The sequence below is a fragment of the Kogia breviceps genome, chromosome 14, assembly GCF_026419965.1.
Source record: "Kogia breviceps isolate mKogBre1 chromosome 14, mKogBre1 haplotype 1, whole genome shotgun sequence".
In the NCBI taxonomy this organism is placed as follows: domain Eukaryota; kingdom Metazoa; phylum Chordata; class Mammalia; order Artiodactyla; family Physeteridae; genus Kogia; species Kogia breviceps.
Window position 1 is genome coordinate 44,192,398 of NC_081323.1, and position 23,075 is coordinate 44,215,472.

General features: G+C 40.8%; 1 protein-coding gene across 1 annotated transcript in view; it reads left to right on the plus strand.

Moving 5' to 3' along the window:
• SLC23A2 (solute carrier family 23 member 2) overlaps positions 1–23,075 on the plus strand; it is a 134,411-nt gene that overhangs the window by 53,422 nt on the left and 57,914 nt on the right. The gene's annotated exons all lie outside the window — the stretch shown is intronic.

The following is a 23,075-nucleotide window of genomic DNA, read 5'->3' on the forward strand; positions in this document are numbered from 1 at the left end:
TGTGTTAATATACGATATTTGTTTTTCTCTTTCTGACTTGCTTCACTCTGTATGACAGTCTCTAGATCCATCCACGTCTCAACAAATGACTCAATTTCATTTCTTTTTATGGCTGAGTAATATTACATTGTATATATGTACCACAACTTCTTTATCCATTCATCTGTTGATGGGCATTTAGGTTGCTTCCATGACCTGGCTATTGTAAATAGTGCTGCAATGAACATTGGGGTACATGTGTCTTTTTGAACTATGGTTTTCTCTGGGTATATGCCCAGGAGTGGGATTGCTGGATCATATGGTAATTCTGTTTTTAGTTTTTTAAGGAACTTCCATACTGTTCTCCATAGTGGCTGTATCAATTTACATTCCCACCAACAGTGCAAGAGGGTTCCCTTTGCTCCACTCCCTCTCCAGTGTTGTTTGTAGATTTTCTGATGATGCTCTGTATATAACTGGTGTGAGGTGATACTTTATTGTAGTTTTGATTTGCATTTCTCTAATAATCAGTGATGTTGAGCAGCTTTTCATGTGCTTCTTGGCCATCTGTATGTCTTCTTTGGAGAAATGTCTATTTAGGTCTTCTGCCCATTTTTGGATTGGGTTGTTTGTTTCTTTAATATTGAGCTGCATGAGCTGTTTATATATTTTGGAAATTAATCCTTTGTCTGTTGATTCGTTAGCAAATATTTTCTCCCATTCTGAGGGTTGTCTTTTCGTCTTGTTTCTGGTTTCCTTTGCTGTGCAAAAGCTTTGAAGTTTCATTAGGTCCCATTTGTTTATTTTTGTTTTTATTTCCATTACTCTAAGAGGTGGATCAAAAAAGATCTTGCTGTGATTTATGTCAAAGAGTGTTCTTCCTATGTTTTCCTCTAAGGATTTTATAGTATCTGGTCTTACATTTAGCTCTTGAATCCATTTTGAGTTTATTTTTGTGTATGGTGTTAGGGAGTGTTCTAATTTCATTCTTTTACATGTAGCTGTCCAGTTTTCCCAGCACCACTTATTGAAGAGATTGTCTTTTCTCCATTGTTTATCTTTGCCTCCTTTGTCATAGATTAGTTGACCATAAGTGCGTGGGTTTATCTCTGGGCTTTCTATCTTGTTCCATTGATCTGTGTTTCTGTTTTTGCGCCAATACCATATTGTCTTGATTACTGTAGCTTTGTAGTATAGTCTGAAGTCAGGGAATCTGATTCCTCCAGCTCCTTTTTTTTCCCTCAAGACTGCTTTGGCTATTCGGGGTTTTTTGTGTCTCCACAAAAGATTAAGATTAAGATTTAAGATTATTTGTTCTAATTCCGTAAAAAATGCCTTTGGTAATTTGATAAGGATTGCATTGAATCTGTAGATTGCTTTGGGTAGTATAGTCATTTTCACAGTATTGATTCTTCCAATCCAATAACATGGTATAGCTCTCCATCTGTTGGTATCATCTTTAATTTCTGTCATTGGTGTCTTATAGTTTTCTGCATACAGGTCTTTTGTTTCCCTAGGTAGGTTTATTCCTGGGTATTTTATTCTTTTTGTTGCAATGGTAAATGGGAGTGTTTCCTTAATTTCTCTTTCAGATATTTCATCATTAGTGTATAGGAATGCAAGAGATTTCTGTGCATTAATTTTGTATCCTGCAACTTTACCAAATTCATTGATTAGCTCTAGTAGTTTTCTGGTAGCATCCTTAGGATTCTCTATGTGTAGTATCATGTCATCTGTAAATAGTGACAGCTTTACTTCTTCCTTTCTGATTTGGATTCCTTTTATTTCTTTTTCTTCTCTGATTGCTGTGGCTAGAACTTCCAAAACTATGTTGAATAGAGTGGTGAGAGTGGGCAACCTTATCTTGTTCCTGATCTTAGTGGAAATGGTTTCAGGTTTTCACAATTGAGAACGATGTTTGCTGTGGGTTTGTCAGATATGGCCTTTATTATGTTGAGGTAGGTTCCCTCTATGCCCACTTTCTGGAGAGTTTTTATCAATGGGTGTTGAATTTTGTCAAAAGATTTTTCTGCCTCTATTGAGATGATCATATGGTTTTTATTCTTCAATTTGTTAATATGGTGTATCACATTGATAGATTTGCATATATTGAAGAATCCTTGCATTCCTGGGATAAATCCCACTTGATCATGGTGTATGATCCTTTTAATGTGTTGTTGGATTCTGTTTGCTAGTATTTTGTTGAGGATTTTTGCATCTATATTCATCAGTGATATTGGTTTGTAATTTTGGTTTTTTTGTAGTATCTTTGTCTGATTTTGGTATCAGGGTGATTGTTGCCTCATAGAATGAGTTTGGGAGTGTTCCTTCCCCTGCAATTTTTGGGAAGAGTTTGAGAAAGATGGGTGTTAGCTCTTCTCTAAATGTTTGATAGAATTCACCTGTGAAGCCGTCTGCTCCTGGACTTTTTGTTTTTTGGCAGAGTTTCAATTTCATTACTTGTGATTGGTCTGTTCATATTTTCTATTTCTTCCTGGTTCAGTCTTGGAAGGTTATACCTTTCTACAAATTTGTCCATTTCTTCCAGGGTGTCCCTTTTATTGGCATAGAGTTGTTTACAGTCGTCTCTTAGGATGCTTTGTATTTTTGTAGTGTCTGTTGTAACTTCTCCTTTTTCATTTGTAATTTTATTGATTTGAGTCCTCTCCCTCTTTTTCTTGATGAGTCTGGCTAATGGTTTATCAATTTTGATCTTCTCAAAGAACCAGCTTTTAGTTCATTGATCTTTGCTATTGTTTTCTTGTTTCTATTTCATTTATTTCTGCTCTGATCTCTCTGATTTATTTCCTTCTGCTAACTTTGGGTTTTGTTTGTTCTTTCTCTAGTTCCTTTAGGTGTAAGGTTAGATTGTTTGAGATTTTTCTTGTTTCTTGAGGTAGACTTGTATAGCTATAAAATCCCCTCTTGGAACTGCTTTTGGTGCATCCCATAGGTTTTGGATCATCGTGTTTTTATTGTCATTTGTTTCTAGGTATTTTTTGATTTCCTCTTTGATTTCTTCGGTGATCTCTTGGTTATTTAATAACGTATTGTTTAGCCTCCATGTGTGTGTGTTTTTTACGTTTTTTTTCCCTGTAATTGATTTCTGATCTCATAGCGTTGTGGTCAGAAAAGATGCTTGATATGATTTCAATTTTCTTAAGTTTACTGAGGCTTGATTTGTGACCCAAGATGTGATGTATCCTGGAGAATGTTCCATGCGCATTTGAGAAGAAAGTGTAATCTGCAGTTTTTGGATGGAATGTCCTATAAATATTAATTAAATCTGTCTGGTCTGTTGTGTCATTTAAAGCTGGTGTTTCCTTATTTTTCTGTTTGGATGATCTGTCCATTGGTGGAAGTGAGGTGTTAAAGTTCCCCACTATTACTGTGTTACTGTTGATTTCCTCTTTTATGGCTGTTAGCAGTTGCTTTATATATTCAGGTGCTCCTATGTTGGGTGCATATACATTTATAATTGTTGTATCTTCTTCTTGGACTGATCCCTTGATCTTTATGTAGTGTCCTTGTCTCTTGTAACATTCTTTATTTTAAAGTCTATTTTATCTGATATGAGTATTGCTACTCCAGCTTTCTTTTGATTTCCATTTGCATGGAGTATCTTTTTCCATCCCCTCACTTTCAGTCTGTATGTGTCCCTAGGTCTGAAGTGGGTCTCTTGTAGACAGCATATAGATGGGTCTTGTTTTTGTATCCATTCAGCAAGCCCATGTCTTTTGGTTGGAGCATTTAATCCATTCATGTTTAAGGTAATTATCGAAATGTATGTTCCTATGACCATTTTCTTAATTGTTTTGGGTTTCTTCTCTTGTGATTCCCACTTAGAAAAGTTCATTTAGCATTTGTTGTAGAGCTGGTTTGGTGGTGCTAAATTCTCTAGCTTTTGCTTGTCTGTAAAGCTTTTGATTTCTCCATCGAATCTGAATGAGATCCTTGCTGGGTAGAGTAATCTTGGTTGCAGGTTCTTCCCTTTCATCACTTTAAGATATCATGCCACTCCCTTCTGGCTTGTAGAGTTTCTGCTGAGAAATCAGCCCGTAACCTTATGGGAGTTCCCTTGTATGTTATTTGTCATTTTTCCCTTGCTGCTTTTAATAATTTTTCTTTGTCTTTAATTTTTGCCAATTTGATTACTATGTGTTTCGGCATGTTTCTCCTTGGGTTTATCCTGTATGGGACTCGCTGCACTTCTTGGACTTGGGTGGCTATTTCCTTTCCCATGTTAGGGAAGTTTTCGTCTATAATCTCTTCAGATATTTTTCTGGTCATTTCTCTCTCACTTCTCCTTCTGGGACCCCTACAATGTGAATGTTGTTGCATTTAATGTTGTCCCAGAGGTCTCTTAGGCTGTCTTCATTTCTTTTCATTCTTTTTTCTTTATTCTGTTCCACAGCAGTAAATTCCACCATTCTGTCTTCCAGGTCACTTATCTGTTCTTCTGCCTCAGTTATTCTGCTATTGATTCCCTCTAGTGTATTTTCATTTCAGTTATTGTATTGTTCATCTCTGTTTGTTTGTTCTTTAATTCTTGTAGGTCTTTGTTAAACATTTCTTGCATCTTCTTGATCTTTGCCTCCATTCTTTTTTCGAGATCCTGGGTCATCTTCACTATCTTTATTCTTTATTCTTTTTCTGGAAGGTTGCCCATCTCCACTTCATTTAGTGGTTTTTCTGGGGTTTTATCTTGTTCCTTCATCTGATGCATAGCCCTCTGCCTTTTCATCTTGTCTGTCTCTCTGTGAATGTGGATTTTGATCCACAGGCTGAAGGATTGTAGTTCTTCTTGCTTCTGCTCTCTGCCCTCTGGTGCATGAGGCTATATAAGAGGCTTGTGTAAGTTTCCTGATGGGAGGGACTGGTGGTGGGTAGAGCTGATTGTTGCTCTGGTGGGCAGAGCTCAGTTTAGGATTAGTTTTAATACTCCTGTTTTCTGCGAAGGTTAAGGCATTTGAAAACCAAATGCTTTTCATGCGAGAGAGGCTTTGGGAACCCTGTTGGCTGATAGTGGTTTTGGCTCTGCCTAGAGTCACCTGGTGTGATTAACTCCAAGAAGGAAGCATGCCTTGCTGTGAATATTATAAAACTGGCCCAGTGCTTACTGTGTACTGGAGGATGTTGAAGGCTTAATTTTATCTCCAAATATGTGTTTTTGTGAAATAACCTGTGACCCAATTTCAGACTTGTATTTCAAGTTGGAAGAATGAATGAATGACGTTTGGAACCGAAGTGTCCATGACTTGTATTATGGCAGTATTGTCCAAGATATTACCTGGACAAGTTATATCAGTCAGATAAGGTTGATTACACACATTCATTACATTCAATGCTAATATTTTTTCAGATGTAGGATTATGACTTGATGTGTATAAAGTTACCTAATGTGTTGGTTTAAAAAAGAAAAAAGCTCTTTAGAGGGAACTTGCTTCAGGTGTTTTTCCCTTAATATAGGAAATGAGGTTAATGTCAAGAATGCCATTCTAGGATTCCTTAAAACATGGTCCTCGAATTTGCCTCACTGAAGCATTACCCAGTAAGAAAGATGTGAACATGGCATCTCTAAGTACATTGGTTGCCCTGATTTACAGTTATATTTTGAATTTTACTCTGTGAATTCAGATAGATGTTCCACTGATTTTACAACTGGTGTTACTTGTTTTCCTTCTTTCTGTAAAGTGAAAGTTTGAAACTAGATTTTCTGTTATACTGAAGACTTAAGGTTGACACAGATTATCTAGAGTAAGAGATAAGTCAGGTTTCCAAGTTTAAATTAGAGCATCTTTGAAAAGTGAAGAGGAAAGTTCATGCCTGGGTAATGACTTGTCTCTCCTGTGGCATTTGCCTAGCAGACCATTCACCCTCACCCTTCTCCGCTTGAGAGATGAAAACTTGAGTACACCTTAGCCACCCACTTGCCTTGTCATTATGGCCTAGAGTTTTAGGCTTATTTTAGCATTCAGATTGTGATATTGCACAGTTGGCAGTTAAACTCACCAACATATGTTATCAGTTTTCGTGTTCACTGTTGTTTCTTGTAGCACTCTCCTTCCCTCTTTGTTCACTTTTCTTTTAAACTACACCAAGGGAATGTGAATGGTCACTGCCTTTGTCTTTGCACATCTGAAAATAAGTGTATTTTGCTCTCAATTCTTGAATGGACTTCTATTAATTATACACTAGAGCCTCCTGTCTGTCTCCATTTCTCTTTAACTGCTTTCTCATGGTTTGTATATGTTTTTCTAGTGCTTCCTTTTGGCTGGATTCCCTAGTGTTATTTTACAATTTATTAATTCTTTGTGTACAGTCATGTGTTTATGTTGAAGTTTTATTGCAGTGATTATTTTATTATTTTAAAAATCACTACTTGGTTTATATCTGCCTATTTTTATTCTTAATTTCTTGTATGTATGTATTTGTTTTAAAATGTTTGTACATTTAAATTATTGAGGACCCTAATGTACTAAAGTATTTTTCCAATTGTTCTGCTTTCATCTGGTGTGAAATCCTTGTTTCTTTTGAGATTTTCTTCCTTCTCTCTGCCACTCCCCACTTTTTTCTCTATAGTTTTGCCTTTTCCTTTCCTGGATCCAGTCCAGAACCTGGTCTTACAGTGGAGGTCTTCCTGTCTTCCCCCAGTGGTACAGACCATAACATGAAGGAGTGAGGAGACCCGCTGGCCCCTGAGCACTGAACCTGGTTCTGGTCCTCCCCTTGTGTGGGGACCCTTAAGTCCCTGTTTTCCCACGGGAGCTTCCTGACTGAGGTCTTCCATGCTCAGAGCCTTGTGGATCCCAGTGTCTGCCCATTCATTGCTTTATGTTTCTTGTATTCTAAAAGGTTTGTCTGTTTTTAGCCTTGCCTATTTGGGGACTTTCCCAACTCCATTGTTATTTAGGGGTGGGGTTGGGAAGGAGTATTCCTCAAAGCATTAATTTCCAGATCCATCTTCACCAGGATTACAAGTACATGGGAGCTGGGAATGTGGATATAATATGTAGTTAGACATAAATATAATATGAATATAAAGTTAATTTAACACTAGAGCAAATTCATATAGGGATGTTATGGAATTTTTACTCTACTCTTGGGCTATAAAAGTAGACATTAAAAAGGGAGAAGAAAAAGAGGAGTAATAGAGTTGGAATCATGGGATTGAGCTAGTGGGAGGAGAGCGAAATATCAAGGGGATAAGCTGTTAAGGTCAGCACATGAATCATCAGAATGACTTAGAACAGGGATGCCAAGAAGTGTGTTAAAATGGGCTCTCTCGAGCTTATGAGAAAATGGAAAGTGAAATAAAAGAAGGAAAACAGATGAAAACAAAAGCCTATCCAAAAATTTTTATAAAGAAATAGTTCATTTGTTGGAATTTTGGGTTGTAGAAAGTTTTGTTAGAAAATATTTTCTAATACAATAAAAAGAGGAACAGTAGTGCCCATATTTAATCACTAGTGAAATTGCTACCCTAAGAAAACTTAGAAAATAAGATAGAAGACCATTTTGAATGATTTGCTTGTTGATAGGACAGAGGTAGGAAGCTAGGTTAGAGCTGGTCCCTTTTCACTGCCCAACTGGTAGGATTATTTTGGTCACTGCCTCTCTGCTCTTAGGAAGTGTGTCTGTCTCTCCCTGTTCCTCATTCAGGGACCATGGGTCTACACACTAATTTCATAGACACTGATAGCCTTAGAGTTGAAAGTGGCTTTAGAACTTTCCAAGTGGTTCTTTGGGAAGGTGAAGTGTAGGGATTTGCCCAAAGCATCTAGCTCACATGATGTGTTAATTAAGTAAAGTATATATCAGTTGGATCACATAGGCTCTTGTCCCCAAGGAGTTCACAACCAGTGAGCAAGGCAGGAGCTGCACATTAGCAACACTAACAACAGGTACAGGGCATTGATCTTCTGAGTTTTACAGATGTTCTTGGGGATGGTCTTCAAAATAAAGAGCTGGGAGTGGTGGTGATTTAACTAATGTAGTTGATGCTCCAGTGGCAGCAGTGGTGAAAAATGAGGCTCAGTCTTGTTTCTTCTAGCTACTTGTCCGTGTGAGCATCTGACTGACTTCATGGTTCTGGTTGTGTTTTTGTTTTCTTTTCCCTATAATGTGTCCCCTCAGTGCATTTGAGAAATGGTATTTTGGATTATAGGGTTAGTCCTCCTAAGAGAATCTCTAGGGTAGTTTCAAATATAGCTGATTTTTTGGCTGACTTTAAAACACATGTCCCATGGAAAATATGATTGCATTAGATAAAGAGAGGTGTGGGTAAGAGGCAGGAGGTGTTGAGGTGGGGAGAGGACCCTGGCTGTGTTGGGCCCTGGACTCAGGGGCAGCTGAAATGGACCTTGAAGTGAAAGGAGGCAATGTTGGAACACGTTGGGATAGTGCAGAGGAAGGGATCAGCCTGAGCCAAGTCAGGGGTAGAAGAGGAAAGGTATGGAGAAATGGTGTTAGAACCATTATGCTGGAAGCCTAGATTCTGGGTGGTTCCTGAATGATTTGCTAATAGGTTTGGAAGTTTCTAGTCTATCAATAAAAAGCTCTCCAAGAGTTTTGACCAGGGGAATAACCCACAAGGTTGTGCTTTAGAACAAACTGGAGTAGGGCACGATTAGACAAAGAAAGAAAAGTGTTGTTTTAGTCACCTCTGGCTGCTATAACGATTTACCATAGACTGGGTGACTTAAGTCACAAACATTTATTTCTCACAGTTGTGGAGTCGGGGAAGAACAAGATCAAGGTACCAGCAGATTTGATTTTTGGTGAGGGCTCTCTTCTTGGCTTGTAGATAGCTGCCTTCTCACTGGATCCTGACAAGGCTGAGAGAAGAAGCTCTGGTGTCTCTTTTCCCTCTTATAAGAATACTAAGTCTATTATGAGGGTTCTACACTTACGATCTTATTACCTTCCAAAGGCCTTTCCTTCTAATCACGTTGGGAGTTAAGGTTTCAACATATGAATCTGGTGGGGGGGCGAAATATGCAGTCCATAACAGGTATCTGTTGTGATAATCATTTATTTAGCAAGTATTTATTGAACACATTCTGTATAAGAGGTGGCCCATATCTATGCATAAAACCTTACAACTTACTCTTTTCCCTCAAGTAGTGAGTGAACCAGAGTAGTGAGTAGACAATTCCAGCACAGTAGAGTGAGCACCGCAGTAGGGAGTCCTATAGCATGCAACAGGAGCCCACTGGAAGGCCTCCAGACTCTTTTTGGGATGACTGGTTGGGGTGAGGACAGGTTAGGACAGGGAGAGTCAGGGATGCCTGAGAGATACCAGAGTCTTAAGCATGGGTACGTGCAGTAGGAGTGGAGGTGAGGCTGACAGAAGAGATGCCAAGGACGTTTTGAGGGCTGAGAGAGAGGACTGAGAGTTAAGGGTGATATTAAGATTTATATAAAGGAATCTGGTTGTGTGATGGTACCTTTGCAGAAAATAAGGAGTCCAGGGAAAATCATAGGTTTGAAGGATGGGGAAGATGGAAGATAATGGGTTTCATTTGAGAAATTGTGGATTTGAAATGCTGATGAAACTCCTAGATCCTCTAGGAATTGCGGGTGTGGAACCTGGAGCAGAGAGAGAGCAGGAGTGCAATAATAATAATAATAATAATAATAAATTTTTAAAAAGACTTGGGGCTAAGGTGGCTGGTGGCTGAATCCGAAGAGGTGGATATTGCTGTGAGGGATAGAGCTGAAATAGGAAGAAAGGAGAGTTGAGGACCTCACTGCTGGAGATGCCCACATGTGGGTGTCTCAGAGCATTGGCACCAGGGCATCACTGCCTGCTAGGACCTTACTTCATCCTGGCTTTGCAAAACATAAACATTGAAGAGTGACCAATAGGGCAGCTCTGTATTCATTTTTTTCTCTAGATCTGTGCCAGCCCTAGGTTTTCTAGCTCTTGTGCTACCAGCTACTAGCCACATCTGGCTGTTTAAATGTAAGTTAATTAAAATTAAATAAAATCTAAAATCCAGTTCCTCAGTTGCACTAGTCAGGTTTTTTAAAAACTTGCTGGTCAGGGCCTTCCTAGACTCTAAAATGCAGGCTCTTATTTCCTTATTTGCTTTGGAGTCTGAAGCTGGGCCTCAGGCTGGCTGTTAAGATATTTAGAGACTGGTGTACTGGAGTGCAGGGAAGTGGGGCAGTGGGAACCAAAGCTGGCTGTTCCTCAGAACCAGGTTTGGGGAAGGTCTATCAAGTGGGTTGCTGGTGGGGTGTGTGTTCAGGGTCTCACTTGGGCATCCTGTGTTAGATAAGTGCTTCCTCAAATGTTACAAGTGCTGATTTTTAAAAAACTCCCATGGGAGGAAATCACAATGTCTTTAAACAAAATAAAAGAAAGACCCATGAAAATAAAGAGAAAAAGAATAAGTCCATAAATAGAGGAAGAATAATGAATAGATCACATTAAGAACAAGAGACATGCAAAGCCCCAGAGTTGATAGAAATTAGATCATATGATCAGTGTTGATATTAAATAGAAGGATAGCAAAAGATCTTCTCCTTATCCCATGGCAATCTTGTTAGGCAAATTTGTATGCTTTTAAAGGCAGCTAGGAAATGTGTAAGGGGTGAATGCAGCCTGCAAGAAATTAGAACCAGAAAAACAAAAAGAGTCTCGAAGAACTGCCATACCCTAAGGACACTGGCCAGGGAAGCACAGCCAGGACAAAGTCATGTGTTGCCTCTGCAGTCCTCCTGTGTTGGTAGCTCCTGTAGCTTCTGAACCTGGAAGGGCATCCAGGGAAAACTAAGTAAATAGCTTAAACTTACTGTTGGCAAAGGCCCACCTATAATACAGTCTGATGTTTCCACCACCCAGTTCTGGGCTGGGTGAAGTGCTTAGGGTGCCTTAAGTTTTTATTTTCTCTCCTTCTAATAGGCTCTGTGAGAATATTTGAGTCTCCTCTCTTGGGTGCCAAGAGTGGATCATTCAGTCTGGAGGTATTATGGACAGAGGAGTAGCTTTATTAGGTTCAATTTTATCAAAGAATGGGAGAAATACTCATCAGTGTTCATACAAATCCGCTATTTGTTTCAAATTTCCCTAGGGTATTTTCTTCAGAGCCATATAATGTTAGGAACCCATAATGCCCCCAACATGGTGGGTACCACACAAACCTGGTAATAAGCTACTTACAGCCCAGTTGGGATGTGAAGTAATAGAAAATATATAAGTTGGTCTTTGCCCCTGGTTCTTGGCACAGAACCCCGGTGTAATTTCTGAACTCCTGAATCCCTTGTAATTTCCTAAGTGAAAAGAACATTAGGAGCATCATGTTCTAACAAGATGACTCTGCGTGGGCTTCTGGATGGTGACTGGTCACCAAAAAGACCAAGCCATGATTTGAAGCTTGGCATTTTCAGACTCATATCTCATCCTCTAGAGAGGGAGAGGGGCTAGAAATGGAGTTAGTGATTGATCATGCCTACTTGAGGAAGCCTCCATACAAGCCAATAGTAAAGGGTTTGGAGAACTCCTAGGTTGGTGAAGACATTCACACCAGGAGGGTGAAGCACCACAGCTCCACAGGGACAGAAGCTCCTGTGCTTGGGCTCCTCCTAGACCTCACTCTCTGTATCTCATCATCTGGCTGTTCATCTGTATCCTTTATTATATCCTGTAATAAACTGGTAAACATAAGTGTTTCCCTGAGTTCTGTGAGCTCTAGCAAATTAATCAAACCTGGGGAGGGGGTTGTGGGAACCTCCAATTTATAGACAAATTGGACAGGAGTTGTGGGTAAGGCTGGGGTTACTACTTGAGGTTGGTATCAGAACTAGCAGGGGCAGTAGTCATGTGGGACTGAGCCCTTAACCTGTGGACTCTGACACTCTATCTAGGTAGACAGTATCAGAGTTGAGTTAAATTGTATTGGGTTGGCCAAAAGGTTCGTTGTTTTTTTTTTTCCATAAGATGGCTCTAGTAGCACTTAGTTGTCTTTAACCTTCATTCCAAACAATTTTGTTAGATTGTATTGTGACAGCTGTCATATCAGCATGCATTTTAAAAAAGACATCAAAATTGGTGAATTTTTGTGTAGCCATTTTAATATTGAAGATGGAAGAAAAAAGCAACATTTTTCGCATATTATGTTTTATTATTTCAAGGAAGGTAAAAACGCAACAGAAATGCAAAAAAAAAAGATTTTTGCAGTGTATGGAGAAGGTGCTGTGACTGAATGAATGTGTCAAAAGTGGTTTGTGCAGTTTCATGCTGGAGATTTCTTGCTAGATGATACTCCATGGTTGGGTAGATTAGTTGAAGTTGATAGTGATCAAATTGAGACATTAATTGAGAAGAGTCAATGTTATATACCACACAGGAGATAGCCGACATACTCAAAATATCCAAATCAAGTGCTGAAAATCATTTGCACCAGCTTGGCTATGTGAATTGCTTTGATGTGTGGGTTGCACATAAGTGGAAAAAACTTTCTTGACCATATTTCCGCATGCAATTCTCTACTGAAACGTAATGAAAACGTTCCGTTTTAAAAACAAATTGTGATGGGCAATGAAAAGTGGATACTGTGCAATAACGTGGAATGGAAGAGATCATGGGGCAAGCGAAATGAACTACCACCAACCACACCAGAGGCCAGTCTTCATCCAAAGAAGGTGATATTGTGTATATGGTGGGATTGGAAGGGAGTCCTCTATTATGAGCTCCTTCCGGAAAACCAAACAGTTAATTTCAACAAGTACTGTTCCTAGTTAGACCAACTGAAAGCAGCACTCAACGAAAAGCGTCCAGAATTAGTCAACAGAAAATGTATAGTCTTCCATCAGGATAATGCAAGACTGCATGTTTCTTTGACAACCAGGCAAAAACTATTACAGCTTGGCTGGAAAGTTCTGATTCATCCACCATATTCACCAGACATTGCACCTTTGGATTTCCATTTATTTAGATCTTTACAAAATTCTCTTAATGGAAAAAATTTCAATTCCCTGGAAGACTGTAAAAGGCACCTGGAACAGTTCTTTGCTCAAAAAGATAAAAAGTTTTGGGAGAATGGAATTATGAAGTTGCCTGAAAAGTGGCAGAAGGTAGTGGAACAAAAGTTTGAATACATTGTTTAATAAAGTTCTTAGTGAAAATGAAAAATGTGTCTTTCATTTTTACTTAAAAACCAAAGGCACTTTTTGGCCAACCCAATAGAACACCTAGTTGGTGTCACCAAGAATTGCTTGCTGTGGAGAAAAATCCCTACACATTTGGTAGCAGGAGTGTCAGAAGTGAAGTATTCTGTGTGAGTAGTAAAGGAGATATATAGGAAAGAAAGATGCAGGAGGTAGACCAAACTGGGTTTTTCTAATATAGCAGGAGGTATGGCAAGTTGACAAACAAACCATAGTGTTAGGGTTTGAATTCAGTAAGGGTGCTGTGAGAGTGCCCATGAGGGACCCCTGCCCAGCCACAGAGGAGATGACATCAGAGTCCTGAAAATGTCTGGGTGTAAAAGGTCCAGGGTAGGGAGAACGAGGGCCTTTCGGCTGGGGGAACAGTGGAACCATGTTCACTCGGGGCACAAGTTCAGTGTAAACAGTACAGCAGAGTTGGGTTGGGCAATGGGGGTGCTCATGAACGGTTGTAGCAAAATCAATTGCACTCAAGTTTTAGGGTAGAGAATTCCTGCTGTGGGCACTGGGAGTGGAAGGGTCTGGAGATTAGAAGGAGAGTTAGGGTACTAGAGCAGTTCAGGTGGGAACTGATTGTGACCTGATCTGGGAGAGTAGGAAGGAAAGGAATTCGTTCCTTCCCAGACGCTCCATATGAAGCTCTGGGAACACAGGTTCCTACTGCCGTGAAATTGATCTCCTGGTGGTGGTGAGAGGAGACAAAAAATAAACAACTAAACAGAGCATCATGTAGTGGCTGGTGACAAATTCTGTGAAGAAAATAAATCAAGGAAGGGGGATAGTGAGGAATAGAACATAATAAAGTCAGATAGGGGTGATTCAGGACTTGCAGACTATTGATTAATTTATCCCTTAAAAAAATGCACTCAGTATTTCCCTCAGGTTCAGGGGTCTAGGGAACAGCAGTGAATTAAACAGCAAAAACCCTGACCTCACAGAGCTTTCCTTCTGGCAGGGGAGACAGGTAATGTACACTAAAAATAAGTCAAATGTGTAGGTGTTAGATATTGATAAGTACCAAGGAAAAAATAAAACCAGGAAGAGGGATAGAAACTGCTAAGGGTGGTTTGTTGAACTTTCAGGTGGCCAGGAAAGGCTGCACTAGAAGATGGCATTTGAGTAAAGGCCTGAGGGAGTTGAGGGAAGCCCGTCATGGTAGTGTGAGCAGCAAGTGCAAAGGCACTGAGGCAAGAGGCACTTGGTATATCTGAGGAACCCTGGGTAGGTGTTGCTCCTGGACAGAGGGTAGGGCCGGGTCAGACTGTGTAGGCCTCATTGACCCCCGTAAAGATTTTGGCTTTTCTTGAGTTAGATGAAAAGCTATTGGTGGCCTTTGAGCAGAGGTGTGACATGCTCTGCCTAGTTTTAAAGGATCCCTCTGGCTGCTGAGTGGGAAGCCAACTGAAGGAGAGGAGCAGAAGAGCATTTTAGGAGGTGCCTGCCATAGAGCAGGTGAGCTGACAGGGCTCCAGCCAGGGTGCCAGCGGTGTGGGGGTGGTGACCAGTGGTCAGGCACTGGAGGAGAGCTCACCTGGATGCTGATGGACTAGACGAGGGTAGGGGCAAGAGAGAGAAGGCAAGGATGGTTTCAGGTTTCCCCCTAGCATCTTGGAGATGAACTGGCCAAGTACTGACATGGAGCGAGGCGGAGGGAGTCGTCATGAGTTTGGTGTTGGCCATGGAGACACTGGATAGAAAGCTGGTAAGGGAAGCAGTGTGGGCTGGAGCTATTCACTGCAGGTTAGCAGTGTGGAGATGGTATTTAAAGCCAAGGACTTAGATGGCATCTCCTGGGGGTAGATGCTCCTAAGAGAGAAAGGGGGTCTGAGGGCCCTGCACTGAGGAGATGCAGTGTTTGGAGGTATGGAGGCTGAGGAGGGCCAGCAAGAGGGACAGGTAAGGAGTGATGGCTGAGGTGGGAGGGAGACCTCAAGAGAGGTCATTGTTTGAGCAGGAGAATGGTATCCTTCTTGCGTGTGTTTGCAGTCAGTGAGGAAGGCATTGTGAAAGCCAGGTGGATGAGGAGTAAGCATGGATTGCTTGATTTAGCCAGGTGAGCACCAGAGAGGACAGTGAGGGCTTGTAGTGATGTGCCATGGTCCCTAGGTAGAGGTAGGGTGAGGATGGAATTAAGGCTGATGCAGGGGCTCTGGGGCTCAAGATGTTGAAAAGGCATTTGGGTAAAGGGTTTGGCAGTCCTGCTGAGGTCAAGAAACTGGGAATTGGGGTCCTTGGGGCATCTAAGAGGAAAGATAGGTGGGTGAGGAAAAGGCAGCTTTGAGAGGTGCTGAAAAGGTAGATGTGACCAGATTTGGTGCTGGGTTGGATGTGGGTACAACAGGAAGTCAGGAATGACCTGAAGGGGTTGGGGTAGGGCACCTGAGTGTATGGTGGCACCCGTCCGTGAAAAAAGAAACACACAAACAGAACACAGGGTAATTTTTTTGTTTGTTTTTAAGTTGGTTTGGGGAAGTAATGAACTGATAGAGCAGAATCTTTAATTCTGTATTCTTCCATGATGCTTTGTATTCATTTACAGTCAGGAAAGTCATGATTCCTTTGCATCTGAGGTCTTCTCCCTTTTTGTCTTCTAGCAGCCAGGAAGCAGGTCTTCCTTCTTTTGCTGAGAATGACCATCTGAAATTAGATCTGAACATGATTTATATTGGCATCTTCTAGCACAGAAAACAGCTTTCTGATTCACAGGAAGAGGATTGTAAAGAGATCTCTCTCTCTCTCTCTCTCTCTCTCTCTCTCTCTCTCTCTCTCTCTGTCTCACACACACACACACACACACACACACACACACACACACACATTATAACATTTGGGTTTGCTGGGCAGTCCTGGTTTGTGCCTGTTGTCCATACTTGTTGTTACAGTTCCCCTTTATGTTCACAAGAGTCCTGGTTTGGCTGATATATGGTCAGCTTAATTACAAACAAATGTAAGCATATGAATAGCTGAAAACATTTTTGGCTCTTGAGAAACTTTTCAAAAAGTCATATGTTTTATTAACATACACAAAAAAGCCCTTCTCTGATTATAAAAGTAATCCATGCTCACATTAGGAAATTTAGAAAATACAGTATTTAGAAGATAAAGGTTATTTTTGCATTGGATGGTTATGGAATTGATCAGAAAACAATGGGTTCCCCTCCCTCCCGTGTTTTGTATTACTACAGATGGGTTTTCTTCTTCCTGTAAATTTACACTTGTGCCAGATTGGAAGGAAGTAAGAGAAAGAGGCCTGGTCCAGGCATAAGAAAGTATATGAAGAACAACTAACCCAGGAGAGAGAGGTTTGGGTGCCACCAAGGTGGGGGAGAGGTGGCCAACAGCTTTATAAAGAAGATGTGAGACCTCCTCCTGGAAGAGATCTGAGACCCCAGGGCAGTGGCCGGATGGGTGTGCTATAGGGGGTGGTGAGCAGCTCAGAGCTGTGCCCACGTGTAAGTGTGCAGCCAGGGAGACAGATGGTCCTCTCCTTCCTTTCCTTTTTCTTATCACGTCCCTCTACTTCCTCTCCTTTCCTTCCCTCTCCTTTCTTCCCTTTCTTTCCCTTCACTTCTCCTGTCTTTTCTTCTAGTAAGAGAAGTGACTTTGGCAGACATGGGGAGGGGTGGGTGAAGAAACCATATAATGGTGTTAGTTCACAAACATGCAGGACAGGGAGATACCAAAGAAAGAGGCAGATACTCCAGATTGGTAGGTGGCAGGTTTAACAAGCAAGGGAACTTACATGCAAGGCTTGTCTTGGGTGGCCTCAAGAGGAGTAGATCTCCACACCTCCCCTCCAGAATCTTAAAGTTTATACAGAGGCCTCAACAGGATTCAGTCATGTATCCCATCCAAATGGCCCCTGTTGGATGTCCTCTCTCAAAGCTGTGTCCTTGGAACAGCTCGCACTCTGGGAAGTGGGCAGAATGTACATTCGAAGGATGGGGGTGGGGAGCCTCCAGTTGCCCAGGTCCAGCTCTAGGGTCAACTGGTGGTCACATCCTCTTGATGACCTCATCTTTGATTCCCCTGGGCCCCTGACTCTGTGATGGCAGATTTGAACATGCTCATTCTCAGCAGTGAAAAGAAGGCACAAGGTTTTTTGTTTTGTTTTTTTTTTTTGGTGTAAATAGTCCTTTTAAAAAGAGTGAATAAGGAAGCCTGGAACATGTCCTTGTTCATATGACTTTAATACCAGGTGCTGTGGAGTTCCTTCTTGTACATTTCCTAAATAGAGAGTTCAGAGTTGTTAGATCTTAAAATTATAAGTTTTAGTTGGATGATAATAATAGTTGTTTTGGAAAATGTTCTCTTTCTGTAATAATAATTAGCAATTGGGATTGAGATTGTGTCGTTAAGAAGAGTATGAAGAGAGAGTATATTTCCTGGAGCCTGCCCAGAGAATTGGTTTAATTCCCCTCTTTCTGTAAGATAAGAGTTTGAATCTACTGCATAATGGCCATGATTTAGGGGAGGGAATGTTGATAGGTCAAAATTTAACAGCCAAAATGAGCAGGTTTTTCTATTTAAAAATGTATGTGTGGGAAAATTTTTTTATTTTAGAAAGGGGATATGCCAATATATGCTTTGAAATAAAAATACTGTAAAGATCGGATGCAAATGAAGATTTTATGTATGTTAAGAGATTCTTTACCTCTTCCTTCCTTCTAGAGTTTTTTATTTTTAAAAAATTAATTTTTCTGCTCTGGCGTTGAGTTTCAGAAAGTTTCTTACATTGCAGCTTTTCATTTGAATGGAGTTTTGGTAGTTTTAAATGAAATGAGAGATGTTAGTAATACAAAATGCCCATCTAATAATTGGGACACATACAGTTTGGCATGAACTATCTTAAAATAAGAGTTGCTGCAGTCACCTCCTAGAGCAGGTTTACAAAGTTGATTGGCATTTTGGCTGATTATCTCTTACTTGTGTTGTGTGAGGCCAGATCCATAGAATTTGGGCCTTGAAGGGCATCTTTTCCCACCTGCTCTTATTCAATGCTTGCTTCTTTGTGCTCCAAGCTATACCAGACGTGAGGAGAGTGCAACAGACATAGTAGCCTTAGCTTCCTGTCTTCCCTACCCTAATAAGGCTACCATCAGCACCATCCCTGCTGCCACTGCTTTCTTTGGGTCCTCATTATTTCTTGCCAGGATCACCAGGACAGCCTCCCTGCCTCCTAGTCTGTTTCCTTTCCCACCCCTCATTGTCATTCCTGCCTGTCTTTTGCATTTCCTAGACGAGTTAAGAGTTCTTTTTCTTCTAGGTGTTTATACCTGCTGAACCCCCCACCCCAGCTTTGAATTCTCCATTCCTTCATTACCTGTATTCACCCAAGCTAGGTAGGCAGTCTCCTGAGCTTTAATGATTAGAGGTAAGATATTTCAGATTGATTTCTTTACCACAATCTAAGCCCAAAATTCTGTTGGAGAAAAAGCTTATTTCCTATTAGGATTTAATAAAGTAGTTGAGGAGGAAAATAGGCTGTGGAAGTTGCATGGTAGTAATTACCTGGTCATTCCTCCTCTCCCTTTTACATTTTACATGTTCTAAAGTATTTCTCCCCAGGCTTGTTGTCACAGTGAAATGGATGTAGTAAGAAAACCAACGTGTTCTTTCACTGTACCTTTTTTCTAGCTTGTATATTTTCTGTCAGTTTTGTTATTTGTATAACTTAACTCATTTAGAAAAGAAATATGTTCACTGCAGAAAATTTAGAAAAGATAAAACAGCGTAATGAGGAAGAAACCAAATCAGTTAAAGTCCCATCAGCCAGAAAAACAATATGCTAATATTTTGGTGTATTTCTTTCCAGAGACTTGAAACAAATATTTGGGTATTCTATAAAATTCTCTCTCTCTCTCTCTCTCTCTATCTATCGCTATCTCACATACACACACAAACACAGAAACACACACAGATACAATCTGCTTTATAAAGCCCTTTAACTTCCCTTTAACTTCATATTATATCCTGGCTTATCAGTGTCATTGAAATACATAATTTGTAGTGGTGACATAGCAAATCATGGACCTAACATAACTTCATTGGGACCTTGGGTTGTTTCTAATTCTTTGCTATTATAAATGACAGACTAGTGTATGTTAACCTTATTGTAGCAGTTTATACTCTTAGCAGCTATGTGAGAGAACCCCACCCACCCCCTACCCCACCACTGTGCACACAGGCCAATGCTAGATGTTAGATTTAAAAATCAACAAGTCCATAAGTGAAATCTAATTGCTTTAGTTTTGAATTTTAATGAGGTGGAAAACTTTTCCTCAAAGTTCCTGGCCATTTATATTTTTTGTGAATGTGTCTCTTTGTCACCCCTCCCCTTTTATCTCTGTTGAGCTATAGTGATGATCCAAAATATCTCAGCTGTCTTAGAGTGGCACACAGGGCTATTAGAAGTTACAGTTGCAGAGAAAATTCCTGGATCACATAGCAGTTTGAGGGAGAACCTGTAGCACTGCTGGCCAGAGCTGTGCCTGTCGTCAACCAATAGCCCCAGAGTAGGACGGGGAGATCACATTTGGTTCCATCTATGGAGGAGCAGCTTGGTGTGTGGAAAGATGTGGCTTTGGGGCCTTAACTGTAAGTCTCAGTTTACCCCTTGATACCTGTGAGAAACCGTGCGTTCACTCATCCTTGAAGCCACAGCCACCTGGGATGTTTGAAAAGTAAATGAGATTAAACATAGCAACATCAGATCACAGTATGCAGTGAATACATGTTTGTTCCACTCCCCTTCTCCACTTCTGCTGTGCCTCTTAAACCACAGAACCCAGGCAGATGGGAGGATCAGAAGGGGGACTCAAGCCATTGACTCTTTTACAAATGTTAACTGGCTTTGGGAAACAATCCTTCTCTGATAGTCTTCTTCAAAGGCCTGCACAAGTATGTGGACCAAGGGAGGGTGGGCACTTGCAAAGTGATTATCTAGTTATTAATTAAAGCCTCAGCCAGAATCCTGAAGGAAAGAGCTTGAGGTCTGGAGTAAGGTCTGCATTGCAAATGTGACTCAGACCCCGAGGGAATTACTTAAATTCTCTAGGTATCAGTTTCCTAAAATGGGAATGCAAATAGCATCTGTCTCAGAGTTGTCCCAGGGATAAAATGAAAAAATATATGTAAACTTATTAACATGGTACCTGACATTTGTGAAATGTGCAATAAGTAGGAGAATAAGGAGAAACTAGTGGTTAGTTTAGCTAAAATGTCAAAATACTTTGACAGAGTTTTTTGACCAAAACATTGGAAGTCGCACTAAGATGGGGGAGAATCTTTTTTGCCCCATTCCATCTCCTTTTGAAGGCTCATCCTTGTGGCCATATTCGTAGAAACCAGGAAAGAAAGAAGTCCAGATGGAAGGAGTCCTGATCTCATGTTGGAACCAGTGGTGAGGGTCAGGAAAAGGTTCCACATTAATACATGGTTGTGAAGCAGGGTGTGTAATTCTCCTGTCATCGTGTGTGTATGCGCAAATGGGCTGGTACTTTTGCAGACTGTCTGTAACCAGCTTTACTGTGTTTAACAAGGTGCCCTGAACCTCTTTCCCAGAAAGTTCAAATGGATTTGCCTTGTCCTCGTTAGCAACAATATGGTATTTATCTTAGAAGAGGTACCATAATTTTAATTGGTCCTGAAAGGAAGTTCTAGTTTTAAATTAGTATTTTTTAAACATTAGGTAATATATTTATATAATTCAAAATTTAAGAGTTCAAAGGGTATTGAGTGAAAAGCCCCTTGCTTGGTCTTGTATGCACCAATTCTCCCTACACACTACCTTTCAAGAAATAGTTTGTGAATATGTAAGCAAATCCCCTTTTACACACTTGTGCATCTAAATATCTATGTCTATAGCTCTGCTCTTGCTTTAGCCACTTATATATCATGGATGTTCTGTATGTACCTATGTCAGAATATAAAGCGCATCCTCATTCCTTTGGTAACTCCAGAGCATTCTGTGGTATGAATGTATCATAATTTATTTAACTATTTCTAGATAGACATCTAGATTGTTTCTAATATTTTGTTATTAGAATTTGCACTGCAGTGAATAATCATGCACATGACAGTTCACTCAGATGTAATAGAAGGATAAATTTCTAAGAGTGGGATTGCTGAGGCACAGAGGGTGTGTGCCTTGGTAATTTGAGGGGTACAACTAAGTGACCTCTGTTGAGGTCATTTCATCTCCATTTGCAAGGTGAGTGCCTGTGTTCCTGCAGGCTTGCTAGTGGAACATGGGTCTATTAAACTGGGCCTTTGGCCAGTTTAATAGAAGAAAAAGTTTAGTTTTAATTTGCATCTCATGAGTGAGATTGAACATCTTTTCAAATATTCAGGAGCCATTTATATTTCCTTATTTTCCTGTTGGAATGTTCACCTTTTTCTTGCTGGTTTGTAGCCCTTACATATTTGCATGTCAGAGAATTTAGCTTTGTTATCTATAAAGTGTTAGCGCCTGGAAAGAATGGAAGACAATGGCCCCCTTTTGGGTGGTGTGCCATAACCTGCTGGGTGCCCTTGGGATTTTTACTGGAGTCAGTTTGAGGATGGGGGGTGGGGGGCTCCAAGGGACATACCTAGTTAAGCTGTTGCAAACATTGCCTTGAAGGGAAGATATCTGGTGAAGTGCCCAGCCCAGTGCTCGGCATGTATCTGTGCCCAGCAACATTAGCTTTCAGCATCACTGCGGCTGTGAGATATGTGTGGGAGCAGGAGGAGCACAGTGTTTGCAGTATGAGCCAGTGATGGCACATCAACCCATCCAGCCCTTTGGGGTAGGGGCTGGCTTTAGAGAGAGGTGAGGTACCTTCTGCTCCTCTTGAAGGACAAATCATGCTGGGGGGGCAGGTGGGACACACCTGGAACCCTGAGGGATTCTCTGGCTGCTGTGGCCCCAGGAGCTTTCTGGAGAAGGCTGAGGAAATTCAGAGCTGCCCTAAGAAGATCTGGGCTGGGCTGGGCAGTGCAAGGGAAGGAGGCTGTGCTTTGTAGGGTTGGCTGGGCTTTTGGCCGCAGTATTGGTTGCTTCTGATGGTTTTGCTTGCATGTAGCCACTGGGTGTGTCACAGGGACACACCTTCAGCTGCTGTATCTGAAGAAGCAATGGAAATAAGATTTGGGGCTTTGCTGCCTCTGCCAACTTTAGGGTCAGTAACATTAAATTAGATCTACCAGCTAGATCTTTTGGGGTGTCATAACCTAAGATTGACAAGCTCTGGAGGTTTAGCATATGTTGTATTATACTCACTTTGATTTATTTTTCATGGCAGTTAATCTTGAAGTTTCAAACAATTTGAAGGTAGATGGGAGATTTTTATGTTCATTAAAAGAAGGCTTGGGTTAAAGGCTGTGAAACAGGAGTCTTGATACCTATCATCTTTATTTAAAACACATTTTAATTGTAGTATAGATACGCATATCAGAGGAAATAATGGTGTGTGTGGGTGGGTAAGAATAAGGTGTGTTACCTCCATACCACATTGCTTGCGGGATCTTAGTTTCCCAACCAGGGATCGAACCCAAGACCGGGCAGTGAGATCGTCGAGTCTTAACTACTGCACCACCAGGGAATTCCCACCTTTTTATTAAAAGAATAGAAAGCACTTAATTTGGGCACCTTTATTACTACTCTGAAAGTGATTGTTATAGTAGAAAATGGCTCACTTGACTACCAGACACATGACAGTCAGTGGTGGGTAAATTTTACCAGATCTGCAATAGGTGATAAATTGAGCTCTGAACGTTCTGATCAGAGGTACTGGGTATCCCTGGTACCTGCATCCTTTGCCTTCTATGTGAGTAACACAGGCTCATCCAGCTGTCAGTTTAAATTGGCATTGCTGTCATAATGATGCTCAGTGTGGGACTCCTGGGCTATCACTCCTGTCACTCCTGCTTCCTATACA